Source organism: Felis catus, chromosome B2 (assembly GCF_018350175.1).
Source record: "Felis catus isolate Fca126 chromosome B2, F.catus_Fca126_mat1.0, whole genome shotgun sequence".
NCBI lineage: Eukaryota > Metazoa > Chordata > Mammalia > Carnivora > Felidae > Felis > Felis catus.
In genome coordinates, this window is record NC_058372.1 from 5,519,596 (window position 1) to 5,540,219 (window position 20,624).

A 20,624-nucleotide genomic window follows, 5' to 3' on the forward strand; every position below is an offset into this window, starting at 1 on the left:
TAACCTCTTTGTTTTTTTCCATGTCTTTAAAAATGCGCCTAAACCAATCGCCACTTCTTTCTTTCCAGTCCCGCGTTACCGGCCTCAGGCTGTTCCCACACAGGTGCTGGTTAAACCCTCTCAGGTAGTCAGGTGGCCAAACAACGTTAAACACAAGACAACACAATACACCTTCAGGTCTGGTACTCCTACAAAGAGAACAGCCATTTGGACTGTCTTTTTTTATTTTTTGTTGTTTTGGTAATTCTGGAAAAAGATGTAACTTTAATAAATAACATTGAAGAATAAGGTGCATTGGGGGTAAGCCAGGGGATGCAAAGAGGGAGAAAGTTTGATACAGAAAAAAAAAATACTGACTTGGGGTTTTTATCTAGAAAAAAATTCCTCCATTTAGAAAAGGAGTTTGCCTATCTTTCTTCCTTCCTTCCTTCCTTCCTTCCTTCCTTCCTTCCTTCCTTCCTTCCTTCCTTCTTTTCTTTTCTTTTCTTTTCTCTTTTCTTTCTTTCTTTCTTTCTTTCTTTCTTTCTTTCTTTCTTTCTTTCTTTCTTTCTTTCTGTTTGTTTTGAATGCTGTGATAGTCTCTCCTGTAGGGTCTTTGAAATTGCTGTGGTTGGATTTTGGTTTTCATAGAAGAATTGCCTATACAGATGCAACTCAAGTATTTGCTGTGTCTTCTGTTGATTTTCCTTTTAAGCCAATGGAACACTGTATTTGTAGGGGGGAGGGGAGAGGGAGAGAGAGAGAGAAAGAGAGAGTCTCTGTGGGTGTGTGTACATGTGCTTGTGGAAGGGATGAGGGAGTGTTAGTGTTCACTAAATGATACAAGAAATAAGTCAGGTAGGCTTTTTAATACAATTCAAGCAGATTTCTTGCATTTCTAAATGGAGGATTGGAATTTAGGTTGGGGACGGGGAAATCATACCCCTGGCTAAAGGGAACGAGAAGTCACTAGGATTTGCCACTTGTCCTTGGACTATTATGTGATATTTCCTTTTCAGAAAGCAAATTTCACAATCCAGCAAGTTCCATAGATGATCTTCTCAATTGTATTTGTCCTAGCAGTGTGGCAGTGAGATTGCTACTTGATTATTCTGCAGGCATTTTCTGTAAGCATCGCCTTCCTGATGAAAAGCCTAATGTGTTAAAAATCACACAGATTTCAAAAATCCAATTTATTAGCCAGGATTAGCTACAACTAATAATTTTTCGTAAACTCCAGTTAAAGGTATTTTTTTCCCCTGAGGGAAATGGAATTTGAAGTCTTCTGTGAAGCTATAATTAAATGTTACATTTTAAGACAAGGAAGAGTAATCATCATGTGTATACAGCACCTAACAGCTGCCCCAAACCAGACTCATTTCTATTCCAAAGCCAAAATGTCAAAAATCAAACCAAATCATACCATTATTACCAGAAGAGAAATCTCTTTGTTAATCACTTAACAAGTTTCAAAATCTGTGATAGGTATTTCTTTATTTAAAAAAAATTTTAATGTTTATTTATTTATGAGAGAGAGAGAAAAAAAATTCATGTTTATTTATTTATTTATTTATGAGAGAGAGAGAGAGAGCGAGAGCGAGTGAGCGCCAACAGGGGAGGGGCAGAGAGAGAGGGAGACAGAGAATCCCAAGCAGGCTCTGTGCTAACAGCACAGCTCTGTTAGCACAGAGCCTGACGTGGATCTCAGACTCACGAATCATGAGATCATGACCTGAGCCGAAATGAGGAGGCTGACAGGTAGCCCACTGAGCCACCCAGGCGCCCTGGTATTTCTTTCTTTGTAAGTTTGGTATCGCAAGGAGCCAACAGAGGGAGCTGGTCTCTGAAACTACCTGAACGGCCTTGGATTAGTGTCCACAGAGCTTGATTTCTCATTCGACTGGAGAGGGCTAGCCTATTGAAATAGAAGTGTGCAGAGAGACTGAGTAAACAGGTTGGTAAAAGCTGGGCACCGTCCACACACTGATGTCGGTTTGAAGGAAATAAAAACCGGGTAACAGAAGGTCAGGCTTACTTTCTTCTTTGACCTTGTTAATAATAGAGCTGGACTTAGCTAGCACACGTGGTTGGCGAGAGATACTTACGGGGTCGGGTCATAGAGTCATTCTCTCCACGGCCCGGAGACCTCTTGCTCCATATCCTAAGCGGCTGTGTTATAAATACTGTGAAGGGCCAAACGAGGGTGTGGAGACCGTTACAGTAAGAACAACTCTGAGGATGCACCCTTGTGGTGTGCCAGGCACTGTACTAGGTGCTTTTGCATTCATACAACTGTGATGACAACCCTGAAACATCGGTCTCATCCCACCTACTTTATATGTAGAAAGAAAATGAGCTCATGTAGATGGGATTGCTTGTCTAGGGTTGTACCGCTATGCAGAGGAGTTGGTATTTGAAAAAAAAAAAACACAACTTGTTAATGTTTACTTATTTTTGAGAGATAGAGAGACAGAGCGCGAGCAGGGGAGGGGCAGAGAGAGAGGGAGACACAGAATCCGAAGCGGGCTCCAGGCTCCCAACTGTCAGCACAGAGCCCGATGCGGGGCTCAAACCCACGAACTGCGAGATCATGACCTGAGCTGAAGTCGGACGCTGAACCGACTGAGCCACCCAGGTGCCCCGGGAGTTGATAGTTGAATACAGGTCTGTCCAATTTCAAAGCATCTGAGTAATCTGGGGGAAGAGTATTAAATGCAAAAAAAAAAAAAAAAGTCAATTATTGGCTTAAAGAAAGAAAAAATTCCTTCGTAAGAAAGGAAATGTAGTCATTGTATATACTACTTGGTTCAGCTGTGAGTGACACTAACATACACTCTCTTTTGGGCCATAGCTATTAACTTCTTTGGACTGATTTCCTATCATCTAAGTGGTTCCTATTAAAGCTTTAGTCAGAGGGCCATGAACAAAGGTGTGCATGTGTGCACGTGTGTGTGTGTGTGGGGGGGGGTGTATAATTATCATCCGTAATCGGCCAAGTAATTTGTCTGTGCCTGAAAAGTAGATCAAGTTCTAGAAGTAAATATTGAGGCCTCTGCTGGAAGCCAATTCTCCATGGGTCTCCTGTGTTTGGGCCTACATTACGAGCAGAGGCACAGAGTGCCTTTGTTCTGGACTATCTTTTCAGGGGTGTTTGAACAACCTTGAAAGACCTAGTGACTTCCTCTGGAACAGTCATTCTCAGTTGGAGGCAGTCTTGCCTCTAAGGGCTGTTTGGCAGTTTCTGGGGACATTTGATTGTGACAGCTGAGGGACTACTGGCATCTGCTGGGAAGTGGCCAGGGCGGCTGCTGAATTATCTTGCAATGCAGCCCTCACAACAAAAACCTGTTCAGTCCAGAATGTTAATAGTAGTGAGATGGAGAACGCCTGCCTTGGGGCAAAGGCCTGGTTTGTTTATTGTCCGGTATAGTAAAAGTTATGTCTTCCTGTGGTGCAAAGGGCAGGCAGGTTTGCTATCTATCATAAAAGACACGGTGCCATTGAACTGGACGTTCAAAACTAGCTAAAACAGTAAATTTTATGGGATGTATATTTGAGCACGATGAAAGTATTCAGAAAAAGATTTGGGTTCCCTAAGCTGGGAGTTCTTTCCCTGGAAGGTGAGCCGCTATGTGTATCACCAGCCCCCCTTCCCATTGCCCTGTGGGGGTGAGGCCTTGGGGAGTGGGTGCAAACGGGGATCCTCTGCTGTTGTGAGCAATAAAGTTCGTTGTCCCTGACCCAGAAGTCTTCTGTCTTCTGCCACGTCTGTGAAACCAACGACAGGCTAATGGGTAAGCTTTTAAAATTTCAGACCTCCTGTCGTCCTTGATAGCCTCTGCTGGACGGTGCATGGTGTTTGTGTGCTTAAGTGTGTGTGTGTGTAACTGCGGACTAATTCCATCTAAAAGCATGACTGAATTCTGTTCCCATGTCCAGGCTCTTGTCATTTTTTAGAGACAGGTTAACAATCCTGCATCTAGTGCTACTTCCAAACCCATGGAAAACTGAAGAATGGCACATTAAAAAAAATGGGGAGGCCAGAATAAATATCGTTTCTCAGGACAGAGTTTAGGTCTAACAGGAATAAAGTTTTCTTTTAAAAATTTATTATTATTATTTTTTTTTGTATGCACACTCCAAATCAGTCTTTTTTCCTAAGCAGTAGAGCAAGTGCCTGACTAACCAATACCTGTGTTAACACGCTGGCACCGATGACTCATGTGTCCTTTGTAAATTGATGCTTTTCCAAGCTAAAGAGGCGAGGAATGAGCCTGCTCCTTTATACTGAAGTCCACTGCCTCTGGTAAGTAAAGGCCGGATGGGAGAACCCACCGTCTCAGGAACACAAGCAAATAAATACGTATAAAATAGGCAACGAGCAGTTATATTTTACATTTTGTTCCATTTGAGAGAAGAGGGCAGAAGATAGGGATAGCAGCTTTGGAGTGGTTTTGGATTCTTTTGTAGCTTTCCTCACCCATTTGCAGTTGATGTTGAATAGTAAAATAATGAGAATTACAACATGTTTTTATGCTGAGTAGTTTCATTAAACATCATTGAACCTCTTTCACTAGAGCAGTGAAACCGTTTCTCGTTTTTTTTTTTAATTGGAGGTTGTGATACACAGTCTTTATTTATTTAAAACTTATTAAACCCTTAACAGTAAAGTTACACATATAATATTTTTTTGAAGTTTAACAAAGATTATAACAGAAGTAGCAACCACGTGCCTCACCCCTCCCCAGCTGGATTCCTGCTCCACGCAGGTAACCCGTTTGAACACAACACTTTGTTCAGAACTCTTTGGTGTCAAACACACTGCTGTATTTCTTTTTTTTTTTTTAACGTTTATTTATTTTTGAGACAGAGAGAGACAGAGCATGAGCAGGGGAGGGTCAGAGAGAGAGGGAGACACAGAATCTGAAACGGGCTCCAGGCTCTGAGCTGTCAGCACAGAGCCCGACGCGGGGCTTGAACTCACGGACCGTGAGATCATGACCTGAGCTGAAGTTGGCTGCTTAACCGACTGAGCCACCCAAGCGCCCCTGTATTTCTAAACCATACATCCTTCCTTCCCTTCCATGGTAATGTCTCTGAAATCTTTGGGCCTTTGGGTCTTATAGGCGATTGTATGTCATAGTTTAATTGGCTTTTTTTTTTTTTGTTAATTTTAAGGGCACATAAAATAATGGAGATCCTTTTACTAGGTGCTATCTCAAATTTGGTATCAAGTAAGTTTTGTGATTGTTCTTTTCAAATTTAGGTATGATTAACTTTATCCCTAATGACCGTGGAAGTCTTAGTCTTATCCCCCACCCCACAATAAGGCCACAGGCGTACAGACACACACACACGTGACCCTCTTTTCTCTCTGCACGTTAATTTCATGATGATTTTTGGCTGAGTCAGTATTTAATCTGTACATTATCTTTGCTATATTATTTGAGCCACAGAATGGATTCTGGTTCCGTTTCCTTTCTTGTGCGACCCTCTTTTCCTCTTTCCCACTTCAGTTACCTTTTTTTTTTTTTTTTTCCCAGTTGTATAGTTTTCTGTGTAGCTATTACCAAGTGATCTCTAAACTGCCAGGGGTTGATTTCCTCTTGGTGTACTCAAAGCATGTGCAATGATGATGAAATTTCAACTTCATTTTTTTCTCAGACCCTTCATCATCTGCCTCAAGCTGGGTAGGTAACCTCTGGCTCTGCTTTTTCAAGTTATCTCACTATTGTTTTGGGAATTTCTTTCACTTCTCCAGGGGATAGATCTCCTATTCCTTGGCCTCCACATCTTCCTCTTTCTTGGACACACCTTCATTTTTTATGGAACTCACTCCTAGTAGCCTCCTGGGAACAGCTGTGTGGGAAGAACATTGTTTTTGAGACTTCGCATGTCTGAATGTGCCTTTTCTTCTACTCAAACTTGACTGTATGGCTAGGTATAAAACTATAGGTTACATAATGATTTCTCTCAGAATTTTTAGACCACTGCTTAGTTGTCCATCCACAATGCCGGTTGGGAAGTTTCATGCCATTCTGTTTCCTGAACTTTTGTAAATAATCCTTTTCCCCTCTCTGGAAGATTTTAGGCTCTTTTGTTCCTGGTGTTCTGGAAATTTCCAGTTATGTGCCTTGGTGAAGCTCCTTTGCTTATTGGATTGGGTACCCAGTGGACTTTTAAATTTTAGAGATGCTTATTTTTCAGTCTGGAAAAAAATTATTGAACTATCTCTTTGACGATTTCCTTCTCCCCTCTTCTCTCTTTCTGGAACTGCAAGTAATTGGAATTTTTTTTTTTTTAATGTTTACTTATTTTTGAGAGAGAGAGAGAGAAAGTAAGTGTGAGTGAAGAGGGGCAGAGCAAGAGGGAGAGAGAGAGAATCCTAAGCAGGCTCTGTTCTGTCAGCACAGAGCCCGATGTGGGGCTTGAACTCATGAACCTCAAGATCATGACCTGAGCCGAAATCAAGAATTGGATGCTTAGCTGACTGAGTCACCCAGGCGCCCCTGCACATATTTGGATATCGGCCTTCTTAGACTGACTCTCCACTTACCTCTCCTTTGTTCCATCTCTATAAATTTTTTCTTCTGTTTTCTCAACTTCTTTTAAAATCAAAAAGCCTCAGCGTTTATCTTCCATCTGTTGATTTTTTTGTTATCATATTTTAATTTCTAAGAGCTCTTTCATTTTCTCTGAATGTACATTTTTGTAGCATCTTGTTTTATGGATATGGTATCTTCCTTTATATCTCCAAGGATTCATCTATTATTTTAAACTTTATTTTCCTGTAATATCTCTGTTTCTTCTGGGTTTCTTTCTTTCTTTCTATGTTTTTATCTCTGTCTCATTGTTAGGGGCTTTCCTTGGCTCTCTGGTTAGATTCTTTTTTTAATTGAAATATAGAGGTGCCTGGGGGCTCAGTTGGTTAAGTGTCCGACTTTGGCTCAGGTCATGATCTCACAAATTGAAGTTTGAGCCCCACATTGGGCTCTGTGCTGTCAGTGTAGAGCCTGCTTGGGAATCTCTGTCCCCACCCTCCTTTGTCTGCCCGTCCCCTGCTCACTTGCTCTCTCAAAAATAAATAAACATTAAAAAATTTTTTAAAAATTTGAAATATATCTGACATCTACCATTGTATGAGTTTAAGGTGTGTATCCTATTAGATTTTAGAGTGAAGCATTGAGGAAACCGTGCACAGACGTAGCTCCTCAAGTTGGGGGCATTTCACTGTAGGGTGATTGGTTTTTGCCATTTCATTGGCAGACTTCCATTTTTCAGTATCTGTGTTCTTCTTTTGGGCCAGTCTATTTTCTTTGAATGGAATCTTTCAATCTGTTGCCCTGGCGGTGTAAGCCTGGCGGTGCACATTTGGGGATCTGACTGTGGGAAGGGGGCTCAGGGACCTTGCCATGAACCCAAGAGATTTATTCCTCTTGGTTCCGTGACTGTGCCCTTGCTGCCCTTGTTCTCAGCTCGGCTCAGGTCCAGCTCCCCTGTAGTTCAGTATCTTTAGAGAGGAAGCCTCCTGCAGTTCTCACGGGCGGGGAGGGGATCTTGGGACTCTGTCTGCTTCTCCTAAAGACCCTAAACCAACCCCCCCTATTTTTAGCCACTTCCCTTCTTCCAGAGATTGATGGTGCCTCCAGTCTCTCGGCTTTCTGTAGGTCTTCCGGCCTGCACAGGTTTGTTTCTTGGCTTTCCCTCCCGCAAGAGCACATTTTAGCTGCCTCAGTTCTGCTGTTACTGGCCCCACATCCTTTGGCTTTACTGTTTCCCAAGTTTTGTGGCTGTGATTTCTTTTCAGGCTTCTGTGCCCTTACACATTCATCCCCCCTCCTTTTTTTTTAATTGCCTTTACTGGCAGTTTAGAGTGGCATTAGAAGGGAGCTGAGAAAAAAAACAACAACCCGACATTTGTTCAGTTTGCTGTGTTTAACCAGAAATCGCCTCCACACTAATTCATCACGGGGAAAATAAACCATCTTTACAGAATCTACCCTAGATGAGAAACCGGCGGCCTGTGACCACATCCCCTGGGAGAGAATCCTCTTTGGCTGGCACAGGGCTTACAGCACCTCCTTCAGAGCCGCGACACTCTTCTGTCCACCAGGTGGCAGCACACCTGTGTCATTCACCCAGCCCCTGGGGGCATTTGTCCTGGTGATCATTGATCTACACGTTCAGAACGAATGCCATTTAAGGGGCGCCTAGGCGGCGCAGTCCGTTAAGCTTCCTACTCTTGATCTTGGCTCAGGTCATGATCTCATGGTTTGTGAGTTCGAGCCCCACATAGGTGGTGTCAAGCCTGCTTGGGATCCTGTCTCTCCATCTCTCTGCCCCACCCCTGCTTGTTCTTCCTCTCTCAGAATAAATAAGTAAACTTTATTTTTTTTTTAATTTTTTTTTCAACGTTTTTTATTTATTTTTGGGACAGAGAGAGACAGCATGAACGGGGGAGGGGCAGAGAGAGAGGGAGACACAGAATCAGAAACAGGCTCCAGGCTCCGAGCCATCAGCCCAGAGCCCGACGCGGGGCTCGAACTCACGGACCGCGAGATCATGACCTGGCTGAAGTCGGACACTTAACCGACTGCGCCACCCAGGCGCCCCACATTTATTTATTTTTGAGAAACAGAGTGAGACAAAGCGTGAGCGGGGGAGGGGCAGAGAGAGAGGGAGACACAGAATCCGAAACAGGCTCCAGGCTCCGAGCCATCAGCCCAGAGCCTGACGCGGGGCTCGAACTCACGGACCGCGAGATTGTGACCTGGCTGAAGTCGGACGCTTAACCGACTGCACCACCCAGGCGCCCCAAAATAAGTAAACTTTAAATAATGCCATTAAAAAAAAAACCAAACTGTAGTCTAGAGGCTGTAACTAGAAACAGGAGGTCTGAAGTCCCACGATGCCCACTGACATCGTTCTGTTCTCTGAGCCCTCGTGTGGTCTCCCCACTTACCCAACCTGCCACCTGTGGGGGGTCAGCCGCCACTTGTAGCTTCTCCTGCGACCGCGAGCTAGGTGGAGAGCTTGCCTGTGTGACTTACTCATGTGAAGGAGGCTGCTTTTTCTGACCAGACCCATAGATCTACTTCAATGGAATGTATTTGTTAAAATCAGAATTATAAAATGTTGAAAACCAGGAAAGAAGCTCGTGCAAAGTGTTTTGCCATCAATGACACGAGCCCCATTTTCCCACAAAGGCATAGCCTATTGATGTCCACACAGGCGCCCAGGCTCCTGGCTTCCAGCCTGGATCTCTGTCTCTCTGTCTCTTTCTCAGAATACCTAGCAGAAGGGCATTGGGGGAAATTACGGACTTCTGATTATCCCACACAGCAACATGTTCCATCTGCGTGGAGCGCTCCTCAGCTGTCACTGCCTTCACTGAAGGGAAAGGCAGCAGTATTTCCACATGCTTCGTTTTTGAGTCCTGTCCTCCCCGCGAGTCCTGCTCCATGTTGCCACCAGCCTGGCACACAGCTGCAGGAGTTTAGAGGGGGATGATCTGGCTTCTTAATTTCCCTGTGCATCACCAACGAGGGTTTTTGTGACATCCTGTCTATGGATTTGTGTTTACTTGATGGAAATGGTATAAAACATTAAAATACAGCCTTCAGGGATTTCTGATGTAAGAGAAAAATCAACATTTACTTCTAAAGGGAGAGAACTTAATGGGGATTTCTTCTTTCTAATGATGGCTAGAATATTCTCATGCTATCTAGATGTTTTCTTTTTTTAAAATATGTTTATTTTTGAGAGAGAGAGAAGGAGGAGGAGGTGGGGCAGAGAGAGAGGGAGACACAGAATCTGAAGCAGGCTCCAGGCTCTGAGCTGTCAACACAGAGTCTGAAATGAGGCTCGAACTCATGAACTGTGAGATCATGGCCTGAGCCGAAGTCTGATGCTTAACCTACTGGAGCCACCCAGGTGTCCCTCCATACATGTTTTCCGTGTGTTTGTTATACCTTCCCAAATGGGTGTTGTGGAAACATGGGGAGCATCGTGGGGCTGGGTGAGCCAGCTCTCAGCTGGTGGCTGGCCAGAGCTTCTCTTTGCCATATCCTCACGGGGGTCACATCTGTGAACATGAGCATCCTTTCTGTAGGTCATGGTACTTTAAACGATGTCTAAACGTTTTTTTGTTTTGTTTTTTGCCTTTTCCCTCTGTGAAAACTGAAAACAGGAAGCTGTTCTTTGCTGTCATGAAAAATTGAAACTGATTATTTCAAAACACATCATTCAACTTGGGTAGGAGATGACTTTTAGTTTCCATGGCAGTGGAAATAAAAGCAAGTGAGGTGACTTTTGTATTTTTAACACCAGTGTCCGAATTCTGTGGGTGAAATCTGCAGAAACATCTGTCCACGCGGGAGCCGGAAACTAACCCTCTCTCTTTCCCAACGTGCAAACGTAGCAGGTGTTACCTGAGAAGCGGACATATCTAAGGTGGTCATTTTTGTTTCTTTTTGGTTCTGATCCCCGGTTCCTGGTGGAGTGTGTTTCCGGGAGGGGGAATGAAAGACATGCATGGTGGTTAGGTAGGATACCTGGACTAGAAAGTTCTAACTTGCTCTGTTGTCTCAGACAGCGAGGTCTTAAACATTAACACACGTTCCTCAGGGATTCCAATGTAAATATAAGAATCAAATTTACTTCTTTTCTTTTTAAGTTTATTTTTTTTGAGAGACAGAGAGAAAGTGGAGGAGGGGCAGAGAGAGAGAGAGAGAATCCCAGGCTGCCAGCACAGAGTGAGTGCCTGCGAGGGGCTCGAACTCACAAACCATGAGATCATGACCGGAGCCAAAGTCTGACGCTTAATTGACTAAGCCACCCAGGCGCCCCAGCATTTACTTCTAAAGTGGACGGGACATTCGCTATAGGTCTCTGTTTAGATGCCTTCCCCACATCATTTTTAGTGATGCCGTGACTCTCAGAGATGTGATGTGAGTTTTAAAGTGCAAATCATTTGAGCTGCCTGGTCTGTCTGTGCGAACGCCATCCAAGTAATTGATGCTTTCGATATTTTGTGACTTATTTCCATATGATTTCCATATTTCATCTTCATTCCTCTTACCACTCAGGAATCCTGAGTTAACCTTAGTAAACTGCATGCATATTCTCTAGAAAGCCTGAATACTTGTGGTTTCCCCTGAGCCGTCCCCGCCAGGACGCAGATGGCCGTCGTAACTACAGACCTTTCCTGACTTGCCACACAAATCAACCATTATCTCAGAATGTCCGTTACGAAATGAATAGTGAGATGTGCAGATGAGCAAGTGCAGGCAAAAGGCACTAGGAGTACCAACACTGGTGTCCTATTAAGGAGAAACACAGGACTTTTCTAGTGGGACTTTTCTAATAAATGTTAAGAGCCGTTGCTTACGGTAAATAATGTGCTTTTTGAAAGGTAAGAGATCTCGGCTTTTTTATAAAAATTTCTGTGTGCGAGGGTACCTATTGTGTGTAATTGTGCATATATGTCAATATGTCTATTATTCTAGCTGCGCTGAGGATGTTCTTGATGTCAGAGAGGCTGAGGGGCTGGAGTCATTTGGATGACTTCTGTGATCCCTGAACCATCATGTACATCGGTTTAGTGAGTATCACGGAGAGGGGATAATCCTTTCGTGACTCTGCTGAAACATAGGAACTGTACTTTATACAGGATAAAGGATTCTGCAGCTACTCGCAGGCATGAGCTAGTCCTGAGATTTTAGGATAAATGAACTCTGGAGAAACCATTGCTACCAGAAAACGGGCTCTCTTGAAACTTTAGTCACAAGTTGTGTAAAATTTGAGGTAAATTTTAAGGGAGAAGACTTTAAGCATAGGTAATAGTAGCTTTCTGATTTATTGCCTTTGTAGTGCTGTGTTTCCTTTTTATAACGTGACTCTCATAAAGGATGGCAGGGTGATGTAATTAGAATAAACCTTGTAGAATTGTCTTTATGGCTAACCATCATTCTGTCAACAGTCAATCCTGTATTCTCCCAACTTTCTCTTTTTTAATTTCTAAAAAGGTTTTTTAACGTTTATTTATTTTTGAGAGAGACGCAGAGTGTGAGCGGGAGAGGAGCAGAGAGAGAGGAAGACAGAATCGGAAGCAGGCTCCAGGCTCTGAGCTGTCAGCACAGAGCCCGATGTGGGGCTTGAACCCGCAAACTGTGAGATCATGACCTGAGGCGAAGTCAGATGCTCAACTGGCTGAGCCACCCAGGCGCCCCAGATATTCTCCCAACTTTCAATAAAATGGGTATTTTTTACACTGGTATTTTTTACAATAAAAATACTATTTTCCTTTAAAGGGGCATTATTTCAAGGTAGTATTTACAATTAGAGTGCCTTTCTGAAGTGGTGCATTTGTGACTATATTGTGACCAGGTATCTAGACAAGGCTCAGTAAATGTGAGCCGTGTTACCATCATCTCTGCCTTCCCAAAGGGACATACTGTGCCGGCTTTTACCTGTGGGAGGCACATTTGTGTTTAGGTCAAGACAGTGGACATATAATACCATGGCAAATGTGGTGATGGACACAAAGATGAATAAGAAAGAGCTCTTGCTTCTAGAAACTTCCAGACGGCGTCTGTAGAGCCACAGCGGATATTTCCCCATTATTCCATACTCGTTCCAAATATTGTCAGAGGCATCCGCTTGATAGCAGCTCCTGTCCACTGTTTTCATTTCACACGTCTCACACATACCATGGCAGAGTGTACTGATGCATTTGACCCGTCCCAGCCCCATGAGGGCACAGGTAGGGTGTGCTGGCTGCCTGAGGGAGCCAGGAAGGCTTGGAGAGAAGGCGGGTCTAATGGGAAGGTGTGCTAATGGGCTTTTTAAGGAAACAGGGGAAGGGAGAGGGAGAATGAAGGAAGAGTATGAATCTGAACGTGGATGTACGTGGGGCTGGGGAGGGAGCGGCAGGGAGGTCAGGAGGTACTTGCTGAGTGTAGTGGTCTCAGCTGCCATAACAAAGTACCACTGACTGGGTGGCTTCAACAGTGGATGGTTCTGGAGGCTAGAAGTCTGCCATCAATGTGTCGGCAGGTTGGTATTTTCTGAGCTCTCTCTCTTTAGGTAAAAGTATCTTCCTCATGTATCGCCTTTGCAACGCCGTGTTTTGTACAGTTTATCTAGCTTGTAGATGGACGTCTCCTCCCCGTGTCTTCACGTAGTCTTGACTCTGTGCATGTCTGTGTCCTAATCTCTTCTTTTTTTTCAATGTTTATTTTTGAGAGAGAGCGAGGGTGAGCAGGGGAGGGGCAGAGAGTGGGGGAGACACAGAATCTGAAGCAGACTCCAGGCTCTGAGCTGTCAGCACAGAGCCCGACACGGGGCTCGAACCTCATGAACTGTGAGATCATGACCTGAGCTGAAGTTGGACACTTAGATCTAATATAAGTGTCCCAATATCTTATAAGGATGTCAGTCATGTTGGATTACAACCCACCCTATGGGCTTCATTTTATCTTAATTACTTCTTTCAAAGCCCCATCTCCAAATAGTCACATTCTAAGGTAATGGGGGTTAGGACCTTAACATGTAAAATTTTTTTAAAGTTTATTTATTTATTTAGAGAGTGAGCACAAGTGGGAGAGGGGCTGAGAGAGAGAGAGAGAGAGAGAGAGAGAGAGAGAGAATCCCAAGCAGGCTCCATGCCATCAGCACAGAGCCCAATGTGGGGCTCGAACTCAGGAACCATGAGATCATGACCTGAGCCCAAATCAAGAGTCAGACGCTTAACTGAGCCACCCAGGCGCCCCATCACATGTCAATTTTGAGGTGATACAGTTCAGCTCAAAACAGTGGGACAATGGGGTTTGTCTCTGGCCTGATGCTGCCTAATAGATCAAAGGGATAATATTCAGGGAACACAGCTTTTGAAGTCTTGTGTCTGTAAGATAGATGCCTGGAGCTGAGGAGAGACCTGGAACCCACTCAGCCAGCCAGTCCCTCTGTCTTTCAGTTTGTTTGTCACACTGTAAGGGTGGGACTGAGCAGGTGCCTGGTTACCACGGTGACCAGTTTATAAACTACTGGGAGCCATGTCCCTCAACTGGAATCTTTGTCCATTTTTTGTTTTTTTTTCAGTGCAAATGAAAGGTACCACCCACTGGTCATGTAACCCTTGGCAAGATGCTTGACTTTTTCTCAGGCTCAGTTTCCCACCCTGCCTGCCTGCTGCTTGGGAGGTGCAGTGAGAACCTATTTGTGAAAGTGCTCTGGGAAGCCTGAGATGCTACCGCCTGCCTGTCTGTCATTTTTGTCCCCATAACTGGCTCCTGCCGGCCTGCCCTCCACCCCACAGCGAAGTACGCGACCCGCGTGTACATACTAATTCATGCAGGTCAGCTTTGGGTCTTGGTACCTCTTGCTGGGCACGTCTGCGTGACTTTAGAGAGTGGCCGGCAGTTGAGAAACAGAGCTACTGGGTGGCAAACTAGTTGCGAGAAAGGCAGGCAGGGGACTCTGAAGCAAAGAGTAACCAGCCGTAACTAAGAGCAGGGATCACTTTTTTTGTGGAAATGACACCAGACAGTCTCACTGGACCAGACGTGCACACATCAGCCTGCCTTTTAACTGCACTAACCGAGAAGGGCAAGACCGTCGCTTAGTGTCTCGATCTGATGTTTTGTTTGTTTTCCTTCCCCAGAGGTTTAGAAGGGAGACGGTCCTCAGGGGCCCACCCGAACTCACTTCTGTTAGTTGCAGACCCTGTACTTTACTGTTTCATCGGACAACCTTCCAACTCCCTGCATTCAATGGCCAGAAAAGTGGAGGGATAACAGTAATAAACATACAGATAGCTTGTTAAGTTTGCAATGGTCTTTTACGTGCATGATCCTGTTTCCTCCTTACCACAGCCCTGTGAGGTCGCTGCGATCGTCCTCGGATTCCAGAGGGGGCTCAGGCGAGGTGAGGTGAATTTGCTGGCCTGAAGCAGCAGTCACAGCTGCCTCACCCCTCACAGTGTGTATTTCACGTTGCCGGGCGATGCCAGCATTGCAGAAAACATCAGCAGTCGTAGACCTCATGCAGGAACCCCCTGTGATCTTTCTCAGGCATGGACACGGTCTCTGGGGATCACCTGAGCACTGGCTCCTGCCCGGTGGAGTGGTGAGGGGTCACGCACAGGAGTTCCGCTTCCTTCTCTGCAGGAGGGACCCTGGGATTGGACCTGGGGGAAAAGGACCTTTCCCCTTCCTGTTTCCCTTCCTCCTTCCTCCCCGTCTCTCAAGTTGAATTGCTATTTCTTTGTCTTACTTCTTCCTTTGGGATCGCTGCTCCGTCCTCCCCACACTCCCCAGCCCCTCGCTTTGGCTGCTGTGTCTACCTCTCTGTATCTGAGTTGTTGACGTTATCAGGGTCTTTGTCCGGCTCTTTGAGGTGGGGGTGGCACAGGGTCTCCACACACCTGGCGGCCATGCTCAGTGACCTCATGCCGGTGTCTGGCTAGCCGTGACAGGGGCCGCGTAGCCCACAGTCAGGCAGGTCCAGCCAAGTGGGCAGAGGCTGAGAGCAACTTGGGGAGTTTGAAGAAATTAAATAGTTCCAAAGACTTTTTTTTGTTGGGTGTCGGGGGAGTAGGGATATTTTTCTAGTACTTTCTATATTTTAATTCTAAGTAAGCTGCTGGTCTCAGATGTGTTTGTTAGTTTCTTCATTCAGCTTTGTTATTCATTTAACGCCGCCAATGAGGACCTACCAGGCATCCCCGAATGTTCTGTGAAGGGAAGATTTTTATACCTGAGACAGGGAGGTGTCTGCCCAGAGTGCAGTTACAGAGTAAAGCAGAGGTTGGTCCCTTAGGTGGCACATTCTGGGGACATCTTAGCAGACACACAGAGGTGGCCACATAGCTCTACCTGGTGGTCAGGAGTTGGGGCATATAGTTTCCTTAAAAAGTGAAGCAAGTTTCTCATAACATAAAATTAACCATTAACCATTGTTTTTTTAAGTTTGTTTATTTTGAGAGGAGGGGCAGGAGGGGCAGAGAGAGAGGGAGAATCTCAAGCAGGCTCCATATTGTCAGCGCAGAGCCTGACTCAGGGCTCGAATTCATGAATGGTGAAATCATGACCTGAGCTGAAATCGAGTCGGACGCTTAACCAACTGAGCCGCCCAGGTGCCCAGCGTTAACTGTTCTTAGATACACAGCTCTTTGGCCTTCAGAACACTCGCAGTTGTGCCACAGTCCCCTCTGTCTAGTTCCAGGACGTCTCCTATCCCCCCAAAAGGGAACCTCATGCCTGCTAAACACTCTCCCCATTTTCTCTTCTTCCCAAGCCGGGCAAGCACGAATCCACTTCCTGTCTTTGTAGTCAGGCCTGAGCGTTTTGTGGAAATGAAGCCCTACAATGTGACTTTCTGTGTCTGGCTGTGCATAGAGCAGCCTGCCCCCCAGGGGAGTGCCGCCCTAGCTGTGAGATGACATCCCAAGGCCTCCTAAGAACCGCATTCTGCTGAGTCAGCTCTCCTTTGTGGGCGCCCACGGCTAGGGCCGCACGCCGGGTCAGGGTTGTGTGTGGGGAACCAGAGTCGTCCCAGAGAGTGTCTCTGTGCAGGAGGAGCGAAAGGATGGAGGAAAGGTGCATCTTGCTGACCTTGCTTTTCTCTTCCTGGCTGTCCTGTCCTGGAAGGACCGCTCTCACTGCGAACCCCCTCCCTCTTGTGGAAGGGGTGTTCTTTTGTTTCTCTGCAGGCCCTCACCATGGTATAGATTTTATGTGTGCGCACGCGTCTGTGTGTGTGTGTGTGTGTGTGTGTGTGTGTGTGTGTATGGGTGTGAAACCCAGTGTTCCTTCTGGGGATGATTTGATTGATGTGTGCACTGGAAACATCTTTAATAATTTAATGCCTGCTTCAAAGGAGATTACACCAAAAAGCACACTGCTTTTCATTTATTCATTACAGATCTGTCACGGCGGATTTTTTTGGGGGGGGGTGCTGAATTGTAGTGTTGTAGTAATAATAAATTGTGTTCTACACTCAGGATATTTAAAGGATTATAAACCTTTTAACTCATGCTGCTGTCTTATTTAAATTGATCAAATTGGTATGGTATTGCGCCTTAATCTTTTGCATTTCGAAAGGTTGAGCTAACCGGTTGCGGCTTCATGCGATGACTGTAAAACAGCCATGTTGGGGAAGTCTAATAGAAATAACGGGACGGAAGCGTACTAGTGTGAGTGAGTGGTGATGCTGATGGTGGGGAGGGGAGACCAGGGCCTCAGTTCAGGGCTGGGCATCTCCTCCTTTGTAGAGAGGTGGGAGTCTGTCCCGTCCGCTTGTATCAAAGGGAAGGAAAAGTGTGAATGCGTTTGGGAGTTGGGAGTGAAGAAAAAGGATAAGATGAGAAACACAGAACTAAAAACTGAAAGCCAACTCCCACTCGTTTTGCAACATTTAGGTTATAAATCCCAATTTCAGGAGAGGAAAACAGACTTTTCCCATTTACACAGAAGTCAGTCACCTCAACAGACTTTATCAAGCTCTTGGAATATATTCCCACAGAGACCAGGGACAGGTCCGGATTCCTACACGATCACAGTAAATTTTGAGTTTTGTTTTGTTACTATTATTAAATATTTTTTTATTAAAAAAAATCGGTATCACTTCCCTTTAAAACCAAAACCATTGCTCTGAATTGGGCACGTTCAGGTACACTGACAGTTTCTAGGAGGGTGAAATGCAATTACCCAATTCTCAGAAATAATTGAAAAAGCAGTCTGTTTCTGCCGGCAGCCTATGCGGGTTGTGTTTGTGGCTTCTTGTTTATGTAATGGCTTTGAGGACTCTGCCTAAAAGTCTTTATCATGTTCCCTCCCTAGATCACAGCAAAAGTCTTTAACAGAAATCCAGAAATGTTTGTGCTTTCAGGTCAGTAATTACTTAGACACTAAAAGCAGTTTTGCCTTGTAGCGTCCTGCCCTCTGGTCGTTGAAAGTGCACTTGAGAGTGCTTGCCTTAGTGACCAGGTGAGACAACGGATTATCGAGTTATTTCTCTAAGGAAGAAAACCGGGACTCTGGGGCAGGCTATTGCCTTGGGTTCAAGTCCTGGCCCTGCCTGTCTCCCGCCTGTGCGATGCAGATGCGAAAGGCGTTGAGTGGTTCCTAGTTCTCCTTCCGCGTGTAACGGGGAATAAGCAGTGGATCCCGCAGGGCTGTTACGAGGATTTCATGGAAGGATGAACAGATAAGCCCAGAGCGTGACCTTTGGCACTCACGGGAGACAGTGCTCCATGTACGAACCGCATCTGTGAACGGCGTTCACGTGGGATTTCAGTCACAGCGACCAGAGGCCGCCACACCTAGCGTGAAAGGTCCCTGTCCTGACGCGCTAATGCCACCTGTTCCCACACTGCTCTGAGCTCCTTGATTGCAGAGTATTTGTCTGTCGTATTTGTCTCTGAATGCCCAGAGTCTAGAGCACTGCTCAGCCCAGGGGGGCGCTCCGGGTCCTCTCACGCGCGTCATGGTGACAGAGCCCTCCTCCAGATGTCTCGTAGGGTCGCACGGTGTGTACCACTCGTGTCCTTCAGAGTCACTAAGAAGGGAGCTTGCTCTCTGTGCTCCAGACCCCTTGGCCTTTTCTTGGTCTCTTGTGATGTGTGAGGGGGAATGAGGGGGAAGCCACCCACAGTGCTTCTCTGAATTGGCCCCTTGTTCTGGTTCTTTTAGCCCAGAGTCCCCTCTCCATCCTGGTGTCCTGCTGAGGAGGCCACCATGAAGCCCTTGCTCTTCAGGGACGCGGACGTGCCACCTTTGGCCCGGGACATTCCTCTTCTTCTGCTTTCGTGTTGACAGAGCCCACCCTCTCGTTGACCGGACCCTCCCTCTGCTCATCGCTTGCCCGGGGCTTTGCTGTGTGTGTTCCTGTGCAGAGATGGGAGATTTTTCTCACCATCCTTCCTTTAGTCTCCATTTCATAAGTGTCTGTCGTGCCTCTTAGCACCACTGGCAGATTCACCATGTTTTGTTCCCTTTCTGTCCAGCTCTTGGCCTTCCCGAGAGCCTCACCCCAGACAGCAGCTCAAGGATCGTGGGGCCGCACGCTGTTTGACTTTAAGCATCTGCATGGAAATAGGAGAGGCACAGCCTCACTGTACTGTAATTTAAGCTGCGTGATGACGAACACCATGGTTATGGGGATATCTTAAGAACAACTAATTTTTTTCCTTCATTTTTTTTGAAGTGCATCTTTCGGAGACTCGATTGACCAGGTTGTTATGACTTCACAGTTCCAACTCTTTCCTCTTGAAAACAGCGTGTGGAGTTTTGCCCTGAACTTTCAGCCCACTCTGTTCTGTATCTCTTCTTTACTTTAGAAATGGAGAGCGTTACGTTAACTTGTGCAAGAAGACCGTCGAGACCTTGTAACGAGCATTTGGGCGGTTTGAGAATGGTTTTCCAGAGCTGGAAGGTGGGGGGAGAGAATCAGGGTTGATAGCAACTCAAACCCTCATTTTATTTTTTTAAAAGTTTATTTATTTATTTATTTATTTATTTATTTATTTATTTATTTATTTATTTATTTTGAGAGGCAGGGAGGGGCAGAGAGAGAGAGAGAGAGAGAGAGAGGGACAGGGAGAATCCTCAAGCAGGTTCTGCACTGTCAGCACAGAGCCCAATGCAGGGCTTGATCTCACGAACCATGAGGTCACGACCTGAGCCTAAATCATGACCTGAGCTTAACTGACAGAACCACCCAGGTGCCCCTCAAACCTGCATATTATTATAGCTGTTGAAGGACTACACGACCTGTCCGGTATCAGCCAGAAAGAGACAGGTCTAGGGTCCTAACTTGGAACAAATCCTGTCTATACTTAAAAACAAAACCGAACAACAAGCTTATTTTATTGGAGACAGTGAAGAAATAGGAGTGTTCCAGGACAGAACGCATCATGCAAACAAAGCGACTCTAATGTTTCCTTGGCATGTGATGCGGTGGATGTGGTAGGCACTGCATGTAACTTCTCTCATTGACTCCCCGTGGAGGTTTTATTACACTCGCATTTTACCAGTGGGGGTTCTGGCGCTCACAGAAGTTAGGTAACGGTAAGTGCCTGGCCAGGGCTTGAACCTGGGTCTTTCTCCAGAGTCTTAGCTCTGGTCGTTGGCCCCCTGCTGTCTTTTGAAGCAGATTTACATGTACCCAAATAACAGTAAAATGCTTCATTTGAGCTTATACATTCTTGAGCACTTACGATTTTTATAGAAAGGACATACATTCTGACCTTGGATCTGTGTGACTGTTTTTGTATTTAGAGATAGGCCGTCAGCGCCCAGGCGTTGTGCGGAAAGTGGTCCACAGCTGGTGTTAGAAAGCCTGGGCTCCCGTTCTGGTGCCACCACCATTGCTCTCTTTTAGCCTTTGGAGATGTAACTACACACCTGGCAGTAGCCATGAGGAGGATGATTTCTCCACAAAGACTCTGGACCAGACGCTCTGCTAGATATCGGCCAAGGGCCCTGCAGTCTGGCTTCCTCTCTGCCACGGGCCTTCAGAGCACTGGTTCTGGAGTTACATGCTTCATTCCAGTTCGGGCTCTACCACTGATACACAGCGGGATCTTGGGCTACACATTTGGTCTCTTTATACCTTCATTTCCTCACCTGTAAAAAGGGAATAAT

At 45.6% G+C, this 20,624-nt stretch overlaps 1 protein-coding gene across 4 annotated transcripts in view; it reads left to right on the forward strand.

Moving 5' to 3' along the window:
- Nucleotides 1-20,624, forward strand: part of DCDC2 (doublecortin domain containing 2) — a 165,929-nt gene that overhangs the window by 138,985 nt on the left and 6,320 nt on the right. The gene's annotated exons all lie outside the window — the stretch shown is intronic.